This window comes from Stenella coeruleoalba, assembly GCF_951394435.1.
Source record: "Stenella coeruleoalba genome assembly, chromosome: 18".
Classification (NCBI taxonomy): domain Eukaryota; kingdom Metazoa; phylum Chordata; class Mammalia; order Artiodactyla; family Delphinidae; genus Stenella; species Stenella coeruleoalba.
The window spans coordinates 3,175,469-3,195,734 of NC_137164.1; the positions used below are offsets into that span (position 1 = coordinate 3,175,469).

The following is a 20,266-nucleotide window of genomic DNA, read 5'->3' on the forward strand; positions in this document are numbered from 1 at the left end:
AGGTCTGCTGTCACGATCTGATCGTCTGCGTGTGTGTGTATGTGTCTGTCCGTCCATCTGTTTTTTCGGTTTGCTGAGGCTGAGGTCACTTAGATCCTTTCATAAATACTAAACCCCTCGCCCAGAACCTATAAGGCAAGGATGTCATCCCTGGCAGCTAAGTGATCCTAAAAGGACACAGGTATTTTCTTTTAAGAGATTTGAGTGGAGAGAAAACGTATCAGTGACAAGCCAGAGAGGAAAACCCCAGGGTCATCTCCAGCCGACTTGACATCGACTGATTTCACATTTGAAAAACGAATAACTGCTCTGAAGTTTGTGATTTCAGCTCACAGACGCTGAAGGCTCCTGGGCTGTCCTGACAGGAGAAAGCTCTGGAAGGCTTTCCCCACATGCTTTGACAGTTACCTTTAGACCCTTGCTCAGCGGGCGTGCTGCTGAAGAGGATTTTCCTGCTGGGCCCGTGGACACATCACCAGCTTCCTTTTGGAAACTGACACATCGCGTTAGAAGTCTGCTGTCACATCTTTCTATTTCATGAGCGCAGAAGGAGGCATGTTGAGTTAAGAAGTGTTTATGGCCTGAATAAAGACAAAGCAATGAAAATACAAAGTTGAATACATGGATTTATGCCATTTAACCAGCAATGTTAATGCTTTCGGTCCATTAAACTGTGCGTCTCTGGCCTCACACACTTGCTGGCTCTCCTCTGGACCTCTCCCCACAGAGCAGCCTGGCTCATCTCACTCCCTTCACGTCTCCTGGCCACTGACACCCTTTCAGGAAGGAGCCTCTGATTAGCCGGTGTAAACTAACAACACACACACACACACACACACACACACACACACACACACACACACACACGGGCAATAGGGAAGCCAAATCATATTTCTTTGAAGAACAAATTTGTACACGGGATGAACAAACTAATTGAATTTTTAAAAATACCACTTGTCTGTTATTTTTTTTTCTGTAAAATTCCTCTTAAGATAAGCCCCATTTGCACTTACATGGCCATAAAAATCGCAGGATAAAAAATACGCTAACCTGAACGACGTGAAAATACAAGATCACAAGACAGAAAAGACGTCTACATTTCCCTTAATGCCTTCAGTTAAACCCCTGTTAGTCCAGCTGCCTTGTTTTTCAGTCACTCATATGTCAATGTCTTATCCCTTTCTGCAGGTTTTTTGTTTTTTTTGTTTTCTTTTTTGTTTTGTTTTTTTTTGCAGTACGCGGGCCTCTCACTGTTGTGGCCTCTCCCGTTGCGGAGCACAGGCTCCAGACGCGCAGGCTCAGCGGCCATGGCTCACGGGCCCAGCCGCTCCGCGGCATGTGGGATCTTCCCGGACCGGGGCACGAACCCGTGTCCCCTGCATCGGCAGGCGGACTCTCAACCACTGCGCCACCAGGGAAGCCCTCCTTTCTCTTCTTTATCGCCCCAGGTTGCCTAACTTAAATGATGTCGTTTCTTTACTTATCAGAGCCCTTACTGATACAGAGCCCAATCGCAACAGCAACAAAAAAGGAAAAATACATCAAAATTAACAAACCGGAAATTGCAGGAATTATGTAAAGAACATTTCAAAATCTACAGAAGAAGACTTAAATGGAAAGACATCCATGTACTTGAACGGGAAGCCTCAACATCATAAAGACGTCAGTTCCTCCTTGGTTAATTTCTAAGTTAAATGCCAACAGGTACTTTTATTGTTGTGTTGCTATTACTGTTGTTGTTTCATTTTTTAATTAAACCAGTTTTACCATTCATGTTGGAAAACAAACAAACAAGAATCACTAGGGAAACTCTGAAAAAGAAGGGTAAATATTAAAACATAAAATCGTTATCACTATTTTTTTAAAAAAAGCCTATAGTACCAGGCTTCCGTGGTGGCGCAGTGGTTAAGAATCCGCCTGCCGAGGCAGGGGACACGGGTTCGAGCCCTGGTCCGGGAAGATCCCACATGCCGCGGAGCAACTAAGCCCGCGAGCCACAACTACTGAGCCTGAGTGCTGCAACTACTGAAGCCCGCACGCCTAGAGCCCGTGCCACGCAACAAGAGAAGCCACTGCAATGAGAAGCCTGCGCATCGCAACGAAGAGTAGCCCCTGCTCGCCGCAACTAGAGAAAGCCCGCGCGCGGCAACGAAGACCCAACGCAGACATAAATTAATTAATTAATTAATTAAATTAAAGAAACCTATCGTACTGACACGTCAATAGAGAGACCTATGTAATTAAACAAAAGCCCAGAAATATACACAAATACCTACGAAAAATTACAATAAACATTGCATCTCAAATCAGTGGGGAAAAGAACTATTTAATAAATGGTTTGGGGACAACAGGCAGCATTCTGGGAAACAAATGCAGCTGAACATTTTAACATATATCAGGAAAAAATCCAAATGAATCACAGATTTAAATGTAAAAATGGAGTCATAAAAGTATTAGAAATAAATGTGAGAGAATTTGCTATAACTGTGGAGTGGTAAGTCTTTCTAATTGTAACTTAAAACCCAGAAGTCATGACAAAAATTGTTTAATACTATATTACAAAAAAAAATTTTTTTTAACTAGAAGTAATGTTTAAAGAGGAAGTGGGAATAAAATAACATGTTCCCAGAGATCCATAAGAAAAAGACCAACAACCCAGTAGAAAAATGACCAGAAAAGCAGTTAGCAGGAAAATAAAAACAAGAGTTTTACACATGAGAAAATGCTCAACTTTTCTCATGATAAAAGAAATGCAAATTAAAACAATGCTGAGAAATTACTGTCCACTTATCAGGAAGGAAAACTTAGAAACATGATAAAGGATTCCTGGTGAGCCTGTGAACAGACAGGTTCCTCTATACAAGGCTCTTAGGAGTAAACTGGTGGCGCTCTACAGAGGACTGTTGACAATGGCTATTAGAATTCCAAATGCATTTACTCTCTGATCCAGCTATGCAATCCCTGGGTATTTATTCTGCAGACATATTTGCACAAGTGCAAAATTATAAACATTCCATCTCAGCATGTTGTTAATAGCAAAAAACAAAAACAAAATCCCAAAACAATCCAAATATCTAACAATGAAGAAATGATGGAATAAATTAACATGTATCTACAGAATGCAATACTTTGCAGCCTGAACAAACACGGAGAATGCCCTCCGTGTACTGATATGGCAGGATGTTCATTGGAAATGTTAATTGAAAAAAGCAAGGTTCTGAGGAGGGCGCGTAGTGCATTACTATTTATATGAACAAAAAAGGCGAGGAAAGTAAGAATATATAGATTTGCTTGTACGTAAACAAGAATACTCTGAATGACAGGTCCTACTGAATAGAATAGGGAACTATATTCAATATCCTGTAATAAACCATAATGGAAAAGAATATATACATATATATATATGAATCACCTTGCTGTATACCTGAAACTAACACAACATTGTAAATCAACTATACTTCAATAAACTAAATTTAAAAAAAAAGAATACTCTGAAAGGACAGGCAAGAAACTAGTCACACTGGTTATCTGAGGGACAAAGGTAAGGCTGGGTGGATGAGGAACAGAGATGGGAGGGTGGCTTGCATCATTTATATTTAGAGAGGTTGAACCCTGTAACTATATCCTCTATGCAAAATTTTCAAAATGTAAAGACATATTAATCTTAAAAACAGAACCCCAGAATGATGGAGGTTAGTATGTTACCTAAGAATTACTCCTTAACTTAGAATGGGTTCTTCACACCCCCTGGGGCCCATGCTGTACCGTGAACATTTTCTGTCCTCATCCAGAGAGAACGAACAAGAGCAGGTCTGTAGCCCTTGTTTCCAGTTTGGCTAATGAGATGAGATTAGGACATTTATTCCTCAGCTCTGACCCAGACTCAGGACTCAGAGGCAGGAGAACCGCCCTAGGTATGATCCCCTCTCCATTCTTGTCATGGGGTCCCCACGTGCACTGATTTTCGTAGCACTGTTGTACTTCTCTCTTTGAACAGCTTAATAGATGCAGCTGCAATATTTTCAACCCCACCATATGATTCAACACCATTGCCAAAAATGATAGGTCTTTAGTTTAGCCTGACAGCCCATGAGTGATACTTCTCCTTTTTTCCTTTTTTTTCTTTTTTTGCATAAGAACTTACTTCATTCAGCCTTATTTGTACATAAGACTACCATAAGTTTTATCTATAAAAACATCTAGGAGGAGATGTTTTCTACAGATCGTGGGCTCTCCAGCAGAGGAGCATTCAAATCTGTCACTGGTGAAAATCATGAACTGAACAGAAAACTCCACAAAAGGGAGAGGGAAAGTGTAGGATTTAGACGTGCGAATCTATTTTTCCTTTTATTTTGGAAACCATGGTGACTGAGAGCTCTGATGAAGCCATACAATACACCAGCAACGACTCAGGAGCATCTTGGAAGGAATATATCGCTTTGATATATTCAGTTCCTTTTCCTACCAGACAAAAATTTTCCTCAGAAATCAACATTTGCCAACCACTGTCAGGTTTTCTATAAACCAAAATACAATGGACCGACTAGTTGCCCAGCAGAAATGACCTTCTGATGCCTAGTCTAGCCTTGTTTCAAATGCCTTAGTGTCCCTGGGCATGGGATTACAATCCTCCAAACGTCTGGAAAATCTGAAAACGAAGTTAACAGATTGAATCATAGGTCTCCACTCACGTGAATAGTCCGTGAGCAGCATGTCTAGGGAATAAAAGCCAGTCTGTATTCACATCTTTGTGAATCTGCTTTCCTATCCATTTACACATTGAAATGGCTTTACTATGCAGCCTTTCTTTGAAAGAAAAGAGCATTTTGCATTTGTTAATGAGGCAGAAAATTCATCACACATCTTAATCACACCCTGCTTAGCACTTGCTTCTTCCAAGACTACATTCTTCAAATGATGTGTTCCTAAAAAGCTGTGTATAAATCTAATTTTTAAAACTTTAATTGAATTTTATATTCGTGAAGACCATTATTTAAAGAAGCTCTGTAATGGATTCTTTGTAACAAGAACAGATCCTCCTAATTGATCCTCGTTGCAGGACTGGACCTTTTTAAAAGGGTTTTCTTAACAGATTTATTTCAGATTGTCAGTTACTTAGATACCTAGCAACATTAAGTCCCAAGATCAAGGTTGTGTATTTTGGAGTATAAAACTCATACTTAACATGTGAATTCCCAGTCTGACTCCAAGAGAACACATATATATTTTATTATTAACATTACATATTTGTCATATATTTACTATATAGTTATACATTTATATTATATATAAAGCAGAATGCATTATATATATACAAATTAAAACATTTAAAAACCCACATAATGTGTATATTAATAAAGTAGGAAGGAAAAAGAAAATTTTTCATTTGATCTATTTTTTCCTAGATATATTAAATTTGGGGTCTGAAAGCTATCCTCAGAAAATTACTAATTTTACTGGCCTTTCTCTACTTTTTCTGAACTATGATTTTTGTATCCCCCAATATCTTTCCAAAATGAAAATCACTTTTTTCAACCAAAATTTCAGATCTTTACATGATAAAGTTTATTTTTAATATTCATAAATGAAGAGAATACATAACTATGTAATGAAAAATAGCTATTATAAATTCAGGAACATTTTTAAAAATCGTAAGAATTAATTTTAAATTTTATGTTTTTTTAAAGATAACTAATCAAAGATAAATACACACGTAATTTTTAAAGTCTAGTTGAATAGGGGGCATGCCTTGTCCTGATAACAAAGGTAATCACTTTATTTTATTTTTTTAAAGATCTTTTTGGTGTGGACCATTTTTAAAGTCTTTATTGAATTTGTTACAATATTGCTTCTATTTTATGTTTTGGTTTTTTGGCCACGAGGCTTGTGGGATCTTAGCTCCCCGACCAGGGCTCAAACCCTCACCGCCTGCACCGGAAGGCCAAGTCTTAACCACTGGACCCCCAGGGAAGTCCCAAGGTAATCACGTTAAACCACTTTTTTTCAAGACCACTTTACTGAGGTGCGATGGACACACAAAAAGCTGTACACATTCAATGTATGCAACTTGATGAGTTGGGGGATAAGTATTACATCCCTGAAACTATCACAACCAAGGCCATGACTTACCCATCACCTCCTGAAGTTTCCTTCTGCCTCCTTTATTCATTTACTTTCATTAAAAGGTTTTTTTTCCTTTTGCAGTAAGAGCACTTAACATAACGACTGCCTCTTACCAAATTAGTGCACAATGAGTGTTGTAACCAGGGGCTCTAGTTGTACAGAGATCTCCAAGTTACCCTTCTTGTACAAATGAAACTTTGTAACCTGTCACGGGCATGTCCCCCACCCCTGCCGCTGGTGCCAACGATTCTACTCTCTGGTTCCATCAGTTTGACTATTACAGATTCCTCGTAAAAGTGGGATCACGCAGTATTTGTCCTTCCCTGTCTGGCTTATTTCACTTAGTGTGATGCCCTCTGGGTCCATCCACGTTGTCTCAGATGGCAGCATTGCCTTCTTGTTTAAGGTTGAATAATGTTCCGTGTATGTGTATACCACATTTTCTTTATCCATTCATCCAGTGACGGACATTTAGTTTGCTTCTACCTCTTGGCTACTGTGAATATTGCTGCAGTGAACACAGTAATGTGGTATCTCTTTGAGATCCTGACTTCAATTCCTTTGGATAAATACCCAGGAGTGGAGTTGCTGGGTCAAGTGGTAATTCTTTTCTTTTTTTTAAAATTAATTAATTAATTATTTATTTATTTATGGCTGCGTTGGGTCTTCGTTGCTCCGCGTGGGCTTTCTCTAGTTGCAGCGAGCGGGGGCTACTCTTCGTTGTGGTGACTGGGCTTCTCATTGCGGTGGCGTCCCTTGCTGTGGAGCACGGGCTCTAGGCGCGCGGGCTTCAGTAGTTGTGGCACACGGGCTCAGTAGTTGTGGCTCGCAGGCTCAGTAGTTGTGGCGCACAGGCTTAGTTGCTCTGCGGCATGTGGGATCTTCCCGGACTAGGGCTCGAACACGTGTCCCCTGCATCGGCAGGCGGACTCTCAACCACTGAGCCACCAGGGAAGCCCTCGTTCTCGTTTTTCTTTTTTTTTTTTTTTTTTTTGCGGTACGCGGGCCTCTCACTGCTGTGGCCTCTCCCGTTGCGGAGCACAGGCGTCCAGCCATGGCTCACGGGCCCAGCTGCTCCGCGGCATGCGGGATCCTCCCAGACCGGGGCACGAACCCGTGTCCCCTGCATCGGCAGGCGGACTCTCAACCACTGCGCCACCAGGGAAGCCCTCTCGTTCTCGTCTTTTTGATAATAGCTATTCTGACAGGTGTGAGGTGATATTTCACTGTGGTTTTGATTTACGTTTCCCTAGTGATTAGTGATGTGGAGCATCTTTTCATATACATGTTAGCCATTTGTACATCTTCTTTGGTGAAAGGTCTATTCAGGTCCTTTGCCCACTTTTTAATCATCTTATTTGTTTTTTTGCACTGATTTGTAGGAGCTGCTCATACGTTTTGGATATTGACTTCTTATCAGATGTTTAACCTTTTGATTTTAGTGTTTCTAGCAGTTGGTTTTCTCTAATAATAATTATACACGGTTATTTATTGTTTTATCAGCCTTACAATGGAACTATTGATTTCCTGCTACGATAGATGAGAATGTTTTATTTACCACTTCCCACCATTCCTGCCGCTCTTCCCAGTATAAGTTATCACATCTCTAGTTACTTTATTGGTTATTAATTAACAGAGACATTTACTTTATATTAACTAATGTTCCATCACTAATGGTGAAATGTATAAAAGGACAGCTCATATGAGCGTTTTCCTTCGAGATGAACAAAGGTTATAATGTTGCATTATACGTAATCATATATTACTTTGCAATAAGCTATATATAGAGAATCACCATGTAAATACAATGTGTGCATATGTACACAAACATTTACATATAGCATATATATATATATCATAATGATATAAATGCTGTTTATAGATTTCAACTTTTGGATTCAATATATAGGTAAGTTATAGAGACTTCATTATGGTTATATATACTTTATATATGGTGCAGTTACACTTAAAGGATTTTTAAAACTCATGAAATCAGAACATTTATATTGCAAAAAACATAAAAAAGGATTTGGGTTGTGTTATTTATTCACTGACAGATACTGTTTGATGTACATACCGTGTACACAGCAGTGCTTCAACCCTGAGACCTCCCCAGTTTCCAGGTTGTTAAATACCAGTCTGCTGATGGTTTTGAAAGCAGTACCTCAAGAGTTTAAATATTTTCTTCTTTTTTTTTTCAAATGGGCTTATAGTTTACATCTCTTTTAGGTTATAAGCATCCTAAATACAGAAATTGGGTTTGGCGTAGTCAGTAGTTAACAAGTGCCTATCGATTGGCTGGTATCATACTTCCTGAGGAAGGTTATATACTTAAAGCTCAAGTGCGTCAGTTCTGATAATATTTCTCAGGATAACTGAGGAAACGTTGATTTGAGCGTGCAGTGCAATTTTAGGTGACATGGGGGGCACAGGAAGAGATAGCTTCTGGTCCTTGGTCTTAAGGACCCACCCTCTACAGTTGGGAAGGCAGACAGGGAAACAAGAAGCTTCCTGGACCGTAACGGGGCACGAGCCAAGTATACGGGAGAAGGACAATTAATTCCAACAGTGAGAGCTTTGGAGGACCTGGTGAATGAGATGGCACTGAAGCCGAGCCTTTAAGGTGAGCAGGATTTTGCTAGATGCTAAAGAGGAGACTAGATGTTACAGGCTGAGGGAATTTGTGCAAAGGCAGATGGCTCTTCGCCAAACCTCACCATCCTCTCCCTTCCGTGGAGTAGAGTTGTCTCTGGAAAGTAGCTGCCCTTCCCAAGGCTGTCCTTCCCAGCTCCTTGTTACATCTAGAAATGGCCATGTCATTAGTTCTCTCCCAGGGGGTGATGGGCAGCTAGGAAACAGGTGTATTTCCATTCTCTCTCCCCCCATCTCCTGGAGCATTCCAATCCCCTAAGAGAAAGAGGAGTCAGAGACAGAATCTTTGGCCCCAGAGTCACTCCAAGAACAAAGCTGCTCGGCAACTAGGAACACGTTCCTTGAACTGGAGAGAAAAGAAAGCACGAAGTGAGCGATACGGGCTGCGGTCACGTCATCACAGCACGCTACATTTATCACTCAAAGGGGCAGAGACATCAAGAGACCCTTAAACCAACAAGCTTCTAATCTGTTAAAATGTTGAAAGAAAAAATACTCATCTTCTCCACTACAATCTTCCCATAAAATATGTCCTTTGGGATGTCGGAGGTGTTTGGAAACGGCATGGCCTGAAAGTTGAGGGCAAGGGAAGAAAAGGCAGCCCCGAAAGGATAATTTCATTTCTTCCCCCACGGCCGGAGGCTGCACCTGACAAACTTCAGTTTCAGTTTTTAGTTTCCCCTGGGCTGTCCGTGGCTGCTACCACCGCTGGGAAAACTGGGTCATTGAATGGTAAGCAAAACTGTCCTCTTTTCCAAGAGCTCGCTGGGGAATCCCTGCCTGGGGCATCACACCTAACGGCAAAAGGCAAAGCTACCAGGGCTTTCTGGGCAATGCAATTGATGGGCGATGGGAAGTAATTAGGCTGCTCCAAGGAGACCAAAGTCCACGGAGGGGACAGGCCTGCCTTGGGAAAGATAGGCCTGCAATTCGATCAGAAACTTACAGTCAAGTCTGATTTTATCATTAGACTTAAGTTGACACTAGCCAGTTAACATTTAACATTAGCCTTTAGAATACGTCAAGTCTAAGACATTCGAAAAGAAGAAGCTTCTAAATAAACAGGGACTCCTTTCCGAGATCACACGCCCATTCAGACATACACAGAACTGCACACAAACCTCTATAATGAGCCACTCTTCTCGGGCCCATACACGTATGTATGTTGACACAAAACACCCGGGGCTAGATGAAAATCCAGACACATTTGGGATCTACTACTGGGCTAATGGCCATTATAATAACATATCATTTTTATTGTAAATAATTTGGGAGGAGTCACGTGGTTAAGCACCTTGGATTAAAAAAGTGATGAGCTACCTGTCCTGTCCCTTGGCTTTTATTTCCAACCAAAGGGAAGTGGGGACCAAATACCACCTAACAGTCAACCTAAAGGAGACAGACCCTGAAAAAAAGGCTCAGAACATACTTTGCTAAGGACCTGTCAGTGCTTCTGCTTCACCAGGATTTGCCATGAGACAGAATATTTTCAAGAATTATTGCTTAGCCTTTTAAACGTATGTACATATAAATACGATGGCTGTCACTTCAAGGAGAAGGTTACACAGCTTTTGAGACAAGCATTCTCCTGCAAAAGGCAAGAAACTGTGTATATCAGAAAGGGATTGTATCTGTTGGGTGATGAGCTCTCCTGGCCGAAGGAACGAGAAATCTGGGGCTTCGATCGAGGGCAATTCAGAAGGTCCAGCCATGACTCCCCAGAATACGCCTGCCTAAATAGACAGAGTGCACCTAGATTAGTGCATTTAGACCAAAGAAAGATGGAGGTACTTTGACAGCATAATACAGGTATCATGGGCTTTCTACCTCATGCAGTATTCACAGCATTTGAGGAGTGGACACAGATGTGCTTTCAAGGGGCAGGAAGTCAGTAAGCAGGAGAAACCATTAAGCAGCTTCCAATGGAATTTATTAAAAACAGAATCCGTAGGCATGGGACTTCCCTGGTGGCGCAGTGGTTAAGAATCCGCCTGCCGATGCAGGGGTTATGGGTTCGAGCCCTGGTCCGGGAAGATCCCACATGCCGCGAAGCAACTGAGCCCATGCACCACAACGACTGAGCCTGCACTCTAGAGCCCACGTGCCACAACTACTGAGCCCTTGTGCCACAACTACTGAAGGCCGCGTGCCTAGAGCCCGTGCTCCGCAAGAGAAGCCACGACGATGAGAAGCCCGCGCACTGCAACGAAGAGTAACCCCGCTCGCCGCAACTAGAGAAAGCCTGTGTGCAGCAACAAAGACCCAACGCGGCCAAAAATAAATAACTGAATAAATTTATTTAAAAAAAAAAAGAATCCGTAGGCACTACGCATTCTTAGAAACATACCATGGTATGACTAACATGACACCAGGATACACATGAGAGCATGGTCCAGGAGGCTGCAGTGATCAGGCACTTGCATCTACGTAGGAAGCTGGGGAGAAACACACACATCCTCCAAGGAAATGTCACAGCAGTTTAAAAGGAACTATTTCCTTCTAATGCATTTTATAAAATAGCTTATGGAACAAACTTCAAAAATCAGTAATGCCACCAAAAGCCCATCTAGCCTCCCAGACTGACATTTCCTGATATTTGCAGGTCTGCAGTTAGGGAACAGAGGCTCACCTACTATCTGTCCGAGTATTTAAAAGTTATAAATATTAAAAGTTATAACTCAACCAACAGTTAAATAAAATGTTCTATCCATTGCCTTGTCAAATAGAGCTTCATAACAGGAGAACAGAAAAGATGTGTAGAGTTATGATTTTTATATTTTGGACTCAAGTCCAAAAATCACTATTTAGGTTTTCATCAACAAGCCATTTACAGAATTTGTGTTCTTCGACAATTATTGTCTAAGGGATTAAAAATAAAATGTAAGTGTAGTTGAAGTATGAAAATTTTAAATATATATGATGAAGAGTACATGAAGAAATTAAATTATTTTAATATACATTTTCCCAAAAAGTTAGCTTTATTATATTAAAATTGACTATTAAAATGTAAAGGCAAGATATAAGTTATAGTTAATTAAGATCAAAATTTTAATCCAAAATAAATTAAGTAAAGCTGAAAATCATGTTCCCTCCAAAATTTCATTAAATATTATCACAAAGGATAATATATATACATATATATAAAACATATACCATATTTATACAAATAAAGCTATCGCAGGTCTAGTGTTTCATGCCCATCTAGCTGCTAATGTAAAGAGTTGATAAATACTCACACGTATGTATACACCGAAACACATATATACACATACATGTTAAAATTGTAGAATACTCCTGCATTAGGGACGGCAAGGCTAGCCTTGACCACATCTATGGGGGCTCCGGAACCTCCCAGGATCCCGAGGACAGGTGTCTGGGATGGTCACAGGTGTGAGCACCTGTCAGAGCCCCCAGCGAGGGGTAGGGTGTGCGGCTGGGAAGAGGATCTGGGGCCCCGCGTGTCCACTGGGTTCCTCCGCCCAGCGTGCATCTGTGCATTCGCAATGCGTCAGGATCGTGGCGGGGAACAAAGGATGTGCGCACCCTTGGCAAGTGATGCTCTGTTACACAAAACCCATCGCACGCTCGCTGAGAGGACGCCTTTGTTAAGTTAGGTGTCTTTTATCAAAATACTTCCTCCACCCCCAACCCCTGGCCCTCGATCCCTCCTGTTAATCTGGAGCAAGGTCCATCTCCAAAGTCAGCGGCAGTGCCCCCAGCATGCATGCATTAGAATGTAAAAAGTGGATTCCCTGGGGCTTGAACCATGTCGGCGCAAGAACACGTCATACTTACGCCAGAGCTGAGCACGGGTCCGACTCAGTAGTGCGGGGTGAACTTTCACGCGTTCACTGGTGCGCAGGAGGGACGCGTAGCCTCCACTGCCCAGGTCTGCGTGGACACCGCCTAAGCCAGCTCTGGCGCCAGAACTGTAAAGCGGCCCCGTGTTTCATTTTGAATTTTCTAGTAGCTGCATTAAAAAATAAAAAGAAAGAGGTAAAATTAATTTCAATAGCTTGTTTTCTTTAAGCCAATACATCCAAGATATTGTTTTAACGTGTGCTCAATATAAAAATTATTCATGAGATGTTTTACGTTCTTTTTTTAAAAATCAAACTAAGACTTCAAAATCCGGCGGTAATTTTACACTGACAGTACATCTCGATTCAGATGTCCGTATCTCAAAAGCCCGGTAGTCACAAGCGGCTAGTGTCACATATTGGACAGCACGGCTGAGGCTTCTACTTCCCACACCCATTTTACTAGAACAAAGGAGCACAAAAATCTTTGAGCAGATAATGACGGCTGTCATTCATTAAGCATTTACTTTACCATAATAAGCATGTGATACTAATTCTCTCATCTAGTTCACCCCCAGATACTATTTCTTTGCATATTTTAAAGATCAGGAAACAGACAAGACTTGAGTAGTGGTTCCTTGATCAAGGAAGAAGATCTCAAGTCCGAGAGCCCTCGCTCCAGAGCCATGGACGCCACCAGGATAGGACAGCCCCAGAGCTCTCTGCTGCACCCAGATTCCCCAGACGCATTCCACAGAAAGGGAATCAGGAGGCACGGAGTTCATTTCAATGTCTTTGCCCAATACTGACTCATTTGCATGAGCTCCATTTAGGATTTTCCCTCTTGGGCTGCGCCCACCAAACACAAATGCCACTGCTCGCCTCCAGTGCAGGGGCCAAGAGAAATTCCACGTGAGGGCTCATTTGTTCCTAGGGAAGACAGCCAAGCAGGTTGAGAAATTACCTCCTGTTTAGATGCAGGAATAATGAACTTGGCATAAGGACAGAGCTAGTTGTTAAGCTTGTCTTAATCAGACATCTTGGACGTGCAGCAGAATTTCTGTCAGGTCTAGGTATCATGCCAATGTTGAAAAATTGGGCAAACTTTGCAGGTTAGATCCCTGTCCGGGTAGCATCCGTCAGCGCGGAGTCCTCTAGATAGGTCGTGCAAATCGACAAGGTTCACAAAGGAGAAGGATTTCAACTCTCCTGCTCCCTCAAGATATTGGGAAGTGAGGTGGGCTAGGTATCTGTTAGTAACACTGAACAAAAAACCTGTAGAGTCAGGATTTTTTTTCATGTAAAGAATGCATTTAATTCCTATAGTTTTACAATATAGTTGGAAATCAGGAAGACATGCCTCCAGCTTTGTTCTTTTTTCTCAAGATTGCTTTGGCTATTGGGGGTCTTTTGTGGTTCATACAAATTTTAGGATTGTCGGTGGGCAAAAATTTCTTAAACAGGGCACAAAAAGAAGTAGCCATGATAGAAAAGATTAATAAGTTCATCTTCATTAAAATTAAGAACTTCTGGGAGTTCCCTGGCAGTCCAGTGGTTAGGACTCGGTGCTCTCACAGCTGCGGCTTGGGTTCAACCCCTGGTCAGGGAAGTAAGATCCCACAAGCTGCACAGTGTGGCAAAAAAAAAAAAAAAAAAAAAAAATTAAGAACTTCTGTTCAAATAAGACAACATTGAAAGCAAAAAGGCAAGTCACAGATGGGGAGGAGATATTTGCAGTCCATATGTCTGATGAAGTACTCATTTCAGACTCTTCAAAGAACTACAAAATAATAGTAAAACTCAATCCAATTTTATTTCATTTTTACTTTATCAAATGAGGAAAAGACTCAAACAGGAAGTTAACAAATATCCAGACAGACAGAAAGTACTAAAAAGATGTTGAACATCAATGTATAGTCATGACGACAGCACAAATTAAAGCCACAGTGAGATCACTACGTCCCTACCTGAATGGCTAAAATTAAAACGACTGACAGAACCAAGTGAGAGGGTGTGAAGCAAATAAAATGTGGTTATATTGCTAGTGGAGTATTAATGGAGGCAACCACTCTGGAGAGCTGCTTGCCGTTCTACGAAAACAGATGTACGTACCATGATCCAGCATCTCCATCTGTATGCGTCTACCCAACATAAATGAGTTCCTAGATCCAAAAGACACGGGCAAGAATGTTCGTAGCAGCTTTACTCATAACACCCTGGAACGGGAAAATCCAAATGCCTATCAGAAGAAGAATGGATAAATTCAAAAATAAATAAATTAATTAAAGGGATATTAAAGAATGGAGCAGCACACAGCAGCGAGGCGAAAAGACAAACTATGATGAACGCATCCACATGGATGACGTCCACAGATATTGTGTTAAACCGAAGGAATCATAACTGAAAATGTCTATGCTCTGTGATCCATTTCTATGAAGGTCAAGGACAGGCCACAGTCAACTATGGTGAAAGAAAAGGAATAGCAGCTAAACTTTGCAGCGGTGGGAGCACTGACTAACAGAGACAAGAGAGAACTTTCTGGAACGCTGATAACTTTCTATATCTTCATCTGGGTCGTCGATGAATGAGTATATACATGTTTAAAAATTACACCTGAAACTAACACAACATTGTAAACCAACTATACTCCAATTAAAATTTTTAAAAAATACAATAAAACTAAAAATTCACCAAGATGTACGCTTAGGATGTGTGCACCATATTGTTTGTAAGTTATGCATTGACTTTTAAAAATTAAAGGAGGAGGAGAAGTGAGAGCAACACATTCCCCTCAGAACTGCGAAACCAAGCTCCTGCCCTAGCGACAGAGTGGTACTAATCTAAAACCAAGAAACCTACTTAGTAAGGGGAACATCACGCTCAGTAGCAAGCACCCCTAATTGCCTGCAAGTGTGAGAATACACTGCTAGTTAGGTTCGTAGTGTGAGATGGAAGAACGAACAGCTTTGAGTTTTGATCCCCCCCATCCTGTAAGTGATGGTTTTGCCCATCATATCTGTTTGGCTTCTGACTCAGTTAGTTTGCTTTTGATTGAAAACATCAGAAAATCCAACTCCAACTGGCCTCCCTAAAGGAAAGCCCTAAGGTCTTCTGGGTTGTTTGACCCGTTGCACCGAGGTATCCCACCATTCCATCTCACCTCTGTACCACCAGAGGGATGCATGGGGTGAGACAGTTGCAGGGGAGGCTACTTTCTTCCTCATCCTTGTGGGCAGAATTGCTACTGGAAGATCTCCCAGAATAGTAAGGAAGAATTTCCCCAGAACCTCCAGCAAATCACTTCTCGTGAGAAGTGAGACTTGGCCCAAGTTTTGTCCTAGTTCCATCTAAACCAAGTGCTGGCTGGAGGAGGGAAGGATCAGTGAGATTGCAAAGATGGGTTTGGTCTAAGGAGTACCAACCCTAGGACTGAGGATGAGCTGGATAGTGGGGAAAAAAATCAGGGTGCTGCTTAGAAAGAGAAAGGGGGCCTAGAAAAGGGATGTTGGGTTGACCACCAGTGATATTCAATACCGTTCCCTCAACAAGATTTTAAGCACCTAGGTATCAGGGAATGTGTTTATCCCCACAATATTGTACTGTCTGGGGACCATGAAAGACAGATGAGACAGGGGTGTGTAGGACCTCAGAGTTTCACACGTCAGAGGAATAGCAGCTGATGCCATCAGCTAATAGTCCAGAGATGTGGCTAGGGCTCCCAAGAGCACCCCAAAGTTTAGAAGAGTTTGGAAGACAACAGCTCCCACTGGACAGAGCCTTGTCCATATCAAGCCTGTAGACAATGAGCTAGAAGAGAAGTCACAGCCAATCAAGGAGAACCGCATAACCTGCAACAGATAGTCAACTAAGAAGACTGCATCTTTTTCTCTCCCTTCTCCCTGCCCTCCCAGTAAGGGATCTGGAATGGGGTAGAAGGAGAGAACAAAAGTCTAGCTTGGAGTTGGAGTAGGGGTATGAATTGAACATGAGCTTGAAGCTTAAAAATGAACAAGTCAGTGATTACATAGGTGTATACATTTTTTATAACATATTTTAATCAGGTTGTCTTTTTACTGTTGAGTTGTAAGAGTTCTTTATATATTCTGGATACAAGCCCCTTGTCAGATATGACTTGCAAATATTTCCTCCCATTCTATGGGTTTTCTTTTCATTCTTTTGATGGTGTGCTTTGAAAATACAATAGTTTTTGATTTTGATGAAGTTCAATTTATCTATTTTTTTTCTTTTGTTGCTTGTGTTTTGGGTGTCATATGTAAGCAACCAACGCCTAGCTCATGGTAATGAATATTTACTCCTGAGTTTGCTTCAGGGTGTTTCAGTTCTTACATGTAAGTCTGTGATATGGTTTGAGTTAACTTTTGTATATGGTATAAGGTAAAAGTCAAATTTTATTTTAATGTGGATATCCAATTGTCCCAACACCATTTGTTGGAAAGAGTATTCTTTTCTCATTAAATGGTCTTGGCACCCTTGTAAAAAATCGATCGACAAAAATGGCAGTGTGGGAAGACAGGGAGTTAGCATCTCCCCACAACTAGGGCGCCTGCCAGCTGCTGGTGGGGGACCCTGATGCCCAAGGAGACGGGAGGAACCCCCAAGTGAACCAGTAGGACTAGGGGAACTGAGGGGGGAGGAGAAGTAGAGGCCAGTCAGGGTCAGTGCCCCTGAGGCCGGGGAGATCAGGAGAGGCAGGACGGGGGGCCCTCCCGGACGGAGGAGCAAGAGAGGAGAGGAGGGCATCTGCCCCTCCCACTCGAGCCCAGGAAGCCTGCTGGGCTCCCAGGTGAGGTCCCCTGCCCTCTGGGACCAGGGGTGGGGGGCACACCTGGGCCCCTTCTGTTCCTTGAGCCTAAGCCCCACCCCCCCATGGCCCCCAGGGCCTTTTCCAGCCCCGTGGGTCCTGAGCATTGGCCCCGCCCACTGCCCAAACCTCACCCGTGCTTAGGCCCTGCCCTCCACAGCCAAGGGCTTTCCCCCCTTTTTTTTTTTTTCTCTTTTTCCTCCTCCCCTTTTTTTACTATTGTGGTAGTGTTGTACCTTCTGGTTGTTGATTCATGTGTATTTTTATTTTTATATTCTTTCTAAGACATCTGTTAGTTTCCTAGTCTAATTTTATTTTTTACCTTGTTATTGTTCTCTCTTTTTTTTTTTTTTTTTTTGCCACCCCACGTGGCTTGTGGGATCTGGGTTCATACACCGGGGGCTGGGCCAAAGCTCCTGTGGTGTGAGTTCAATGTTGGAATCACTGGACTAACAGAGAACCTCAGACCCCAGGGAATATTCATCAGAGTGAGATCTCCAGGAGGTCCTCATCTCAGCACCAAGACCCAGCTCTACCCAACAGCCTACAAACTCCAGTGTTGGAAGCCTCAGGCCAAACAACCAGTAAGACAGGAACACAATCCCACTCATAAAAAAAAAAAAAAAGAGACGGCAAAAAAATATGTCACAGGTGGAGGAGCAAGGTAAAAACCTACAAGACCAAATAAATGAAGAGGAAATAGGCAATCTACCTGAAAAAGAATTCAGAATAATGATAATAAAGATGATCCAGGGGGCTTCACTGGTGGCTCAGTGGTTGAGAGTCCGCCTGCCGATGCAGGGGACGCGGGTTCCTGCCCTGGTCTGGGAAGATCCCACATGCCCACGGAGTGGCTGGGCCCGTGAGCCATGGCCACTGAGCCTGCGCGTCTGGAGCCTGTGATCCGCAACGGGATAGGCCACAACAGTGAGAGGCCCGCGTACCGCAAAAAAAAAAAAAAAAAAAAAGATGATCCAGAATCTCAGAAATAGAATGGAGGCACGGACTGAGAAAATACAAGAAATGTTTAACAAAGATCTAGAAGAACTAAAGAACAAAGAAACAGAGATAAACAACACAATAACTGAAATGAAAATTACACTAGAAGGAATCAATAACAGAATAAGAGAGGCAGAAGAATGAATAAGTGAGCTGGAAGACAAAATGGTGGAAGTAACTGCCAAGGAACAGAATAAAGAAAAAAGAATGAAAAGAATTGAAGACAATCTCAGAGACCTCTGGGACAACACTAAATGCACCAACATTTGAATTATAGGCGTCCCAGAGGAAGAAGAGAAAAAGAAAGGGTCTGAGAAAATATTTGAAGAGATTATAGTCAAAAACTTCCCTAACATGGGAAAGGAAATAGTCACCCAAGTCCAGGAAGCACAGAGAGTTCCATAAAGGATAAACCCTAGGAAAAACACACCAAGACACATATTAATCAAACTAACAAAAATTAAAGTCAAAGAAAAAATATTAAAAGAAGCAAGGGAAAAACAAAAAATAATATACAAAGGCATCCCCATAAGGTTATCAGCTGATTTTTCAGCAGAAACTCTAAAGGCCAGAAGGGAGTGGGAGGAAATATTGAAAGTGATGAAAGAGAAAAACCTACAACCAAGATTACTCTACCCAGCAAGGATCTCATTCAGATTCAACAGAGAAATCGAAAGCTTTTCAGACAAGCAAAAGCTAAGAGAATTCAGCACTACCAAACCAGTTTTACAAATGCTAAAGAAACTTCTCTAGGCAGGAAACACAAGAGATGAAAAAGACCCACAAAAACAAACCCAAAACAATTAAGAAAATGGTAATAGGAACATATATATCTATAATAACCTTGAATGTAAATGGATTAAATGCCCCAACCAAAAGACACAGACTGGCTGAATGGATACAAAAACAAGACCCATATATACGCCATCTACAAGAGACCCATTTCAGACCTAGGGACACATACAGACTGAAGGTGAACAGATGGAAAAAGGTATTCCATGCAAATGGAAATCAAAAGAAAGCTGGAGTAGCAATACTCATATCTGATAAAATAGACTTTAAAATAAAGACTGTTACAAGAAATAAGGAGGGACACTATATAATGATCAAAGGATCAATCCAAGAAGATATAACAATTATAAGTGTTTATGCACCCAACATGGGAGCACCTCAATGCATAAGGCAAATGCTAACAATCATGAAAGGAGAAATCGACAGTAACACAATAATTATAGGGGACTTTCACACGCCACTTACACCAATGAACAGTTCATCCAAACAGAAAATAAATAAGGAAACACAAGCTTTAAATGACACAATAGACCAGACAGATTTAATTTATATTTATAGAACATTCCACCCAAAAGTGGCAGAATACACTTTCTTCTTAAGTGCACATGGAACATTCTCGAGAAAAGATCACATCTTGGGTCACAAATCAAGCCTCAGAAAATTTAAGAAAATTGAAATCACATCAAGCATCTTTACTGACCATGATGCTGTGAGATTGGAAATCAATTACAGGAAAAAAACTGTAAAAAAAAGCAAATACATGGAGGCTAAACAGTGCACTACTAAATAACCAAGAGATCACTGAAGAAGTCAAAGAACAAATTAAAAAATACATAGAAACAAATGACAACAAAAACACAACGACCCAAAACGTATGGGATGCAGCAAAAGCAGTTCTAAGAGGGACGTTTATAGCAATTCAATCTCACCTCAAGAAACAAGAAACATCTCAAATAAATAATCTAACCTTACACTTAAAACAACTGAGAAAGCAGAACAAAGAAAACCCAAAGTCAGTAGAAGGAAAGAAATCATAAAGATCAGAGCAGAAATAAATGAAACAGAAACAAAGAAAACA

The 20,266-nt window shown here is 41.5% G+C and overlaps 1 protein-coding gene across 3 annotated transcripts in view; it reads right to left on the reverse strand.

The window, feature by feature from the left end:
* Positions 1-391: 391 nt before the first annotated feature.
* AMER2 (APC membrane recruitment protein 2) overlaps positions 392-20,266 on the reverse strand; it is a 75,587-nt gene continuing 55,712 nt past the window's right edge. For 2 of the 3 annotated variants that reach the window (XM_079903425.1, XM_079903424.1), the window contains 3 exons: positions 14,688-14,814; positions 12,571-12,745; positions 392-581 (listed from right to left, as the gene is read on the reverse strand). The gene's annotated coding sequence lies outside the window, so the exon portion shown is untranslated. Of the gene's footprint in view, positions 582-12,570; positions 12,746-14,687; positions 14,815-20,266 lie in introns of those variants that run through there. The other variant, XM_079903426.1, reaches the window with a different exon arrangement.